General features: G+C 43.3%; 1 protein-coding gene across 4 annotated transcripts in view; it reads left to right on the plus strand.

Moving 5' to 3' along the window:
- Dntt (DNA nucleotidylexotransferase) overlaps positions 1-2,115 on the plus strand; it is a 39,434-nt gene that overhangs the window by 9,800 nt on the left and 27,519 nt on the right. The window lies entirely within an intron of this gene.

Raw genomic sequence — 2,115 nt, forward strand, 5'->3', positions numbered from 1 at the left:
CCTATTATATATATGATAACTCCATTTAAATTTTTAAATATATGTTTATATATTAGGAGGCTATTAAAGTAGGTTCTCACATGCCTTTTCAAGAAGTCTTTACTGTTGGTAATCCATGCCCATATTCCCTCCCAGGCCCACCTCCTTTAATCTTCATGGTCTAGTTTCCACATTTATCTTTTCATAACAAGGTATCCTAGCTTTCTCTATTCTTATACACTTTTATATAGTTCAAAAATCCTGCTTAGGGAATAGTGACACCCACAGTGGGTGGGTCTTCCCATCTCAGTTAGCACATTCAAGATAATTTACCACAGGCATGCTCATAGGCCAATATGATCTAGGCAACTCCTCAGTGGGAGCCCCTTTCCAGGTGATTCTAGATTCCACCAAGTTGACAATTTAAAAACTTAACCTTCACAATCTCTCTTCCCCTTAAAAACTTTCTTAGATTATTTCTACTATGTTTAATGACATGAGAGTATTCATAAAACATAGGAAATAAAAAATATTTCTCTCAGCTTAAAAAAAAAAAAGAATGTATCCTATGACTCAACTATAACTAGAAAGAGTAAATATGTTCCTCATGTTATAGTCATTGTTTCAGTGTGAAATGCCCCCATAAGATCATATGTCTGAATACTTGGTCCCAGCTGGTGCTACTGTTTGCAAACCTTGTGGAACCTTTAAGAGGTATGAACTTCTTGGTGGAAGTGGGTCACTTGGGGTGGGTCTTGAGGACCTTTTTGGCAGTTCTACATGCATGTAACACATTTCAGTTGTTTTCACTCCCCACTTCACTTCCACTCCCTCCCTTCTTGTTGGCCACAAGTCCTTCTCTTACTCTCAAGTCTTCATGTGTGACTGGACTAGTTCCACTTCCTGTTCATCTTCACATCCAAGATTGTCACCATCTGGCTTCATGCTCTTGCATGTATTCTCACTTTGGTACCCTTTGGAAATATATAGCATAATAAACCTATCCATAGTTGGGGGGAGGGGTCCTTGTTTTGATTTTGTTTTGCTAGCTATATGAACAGGGATGGAAAGCTTCAACGCCAGCCTTCTTTCACAGGACGCAGGTCATCACCCATAAAGCTGTTCAGAGATCTAAGAAGGGTGTGTGGCTCCCGTACACAGTGTGAGCTGGGGCCTGCCTATGAGGGACCAGGAAGTCCCAGGAAAAGAGCATAGGGAGAGTGATTGGGAAGGAGACTTGACATGCTGTCAGCATGTCTTTCTCAGCTCACAAAATTCCTTTACTATAAGAGTATTAGTGTTTATTCAATGACATTACAACAAATTGTGATATATCACTATATATACACATATATATACACACACACATATATATAAACACACGGGCGTGCGCGCGCGCGCGCGCGCGCACACACACACACACACACACACACACACACACACACACACACACAGGTAAACAGGTTCCCTCTAAGGGCAGAGGGCAGAGGTCTGGACAGACTAAAGCTTCCTCTGTGAACTGACTAGTTCTTTTGTTGATGCCTTAAAGTTCTGATGTTAAAGGCCTTTCAAAGAATCTATTACAAATAAGTTTTAGAATTATATGGACCTAAACTAGGAATGTACTTACTTGTTTTGCCTTGGCCCCTACAAAATGCTGTCTGATCTCAACTTACGTCTGCTATCCAAACGGCCTCAGTTCCTCCAAGCCTGTCTTATGGCACCACCCTGAAGTTTCGCGTGTCAATCAGATATTTTCATTTTGATCTCTCTCCAGAAACACAGTACACCAGAAACAGCTTCAGTTCCATGTCTCCCCCTCTTCGCTAAAGAGAGTCAACCTAGCCGGCAGGGCCACTACTACACTGTGATGCGCATGTGCAAGATCTGGCTCTCCTCTTCCCCATTTCCAGGGTGCTCTAGCGAGGTGCCCGGTGCCCTTCGGCGGCTTCTCTGCGTTCTCTTCATGTGTGCCAGCAATCAGTCTGCTGCTCCCCACATAGCCTCATCCCAACTCTCTCTCTTCCAAAGCACTGTGTGGATTGGGTTGGCTTTTTAAAAATGGCTTGCTGCCGGGCAGTGGTGGCGCACGCCTTTAATCCCAGCACTTGGGAGGCAGAGGCAGGTGGATTTCTG

The sequence above is a fragment of the Mastomys coucha genome, unplaced genomic scaffold (genome assembly GCF_008632895.1).
Source record: "Mastomys coucha isolate ucsf_1 unplaced genomic scaffold, UCSF_Mcou_1 pScaffold21, whole genome shotgun sequence".
In the NCBI taxonomy this organism is placed as follows: domain Eukaryota; kingdom Metazoa; phylum Chordata; class Mammalia; order Rodentia; family Muridae; genus Mastomys; species Mastomys coucha.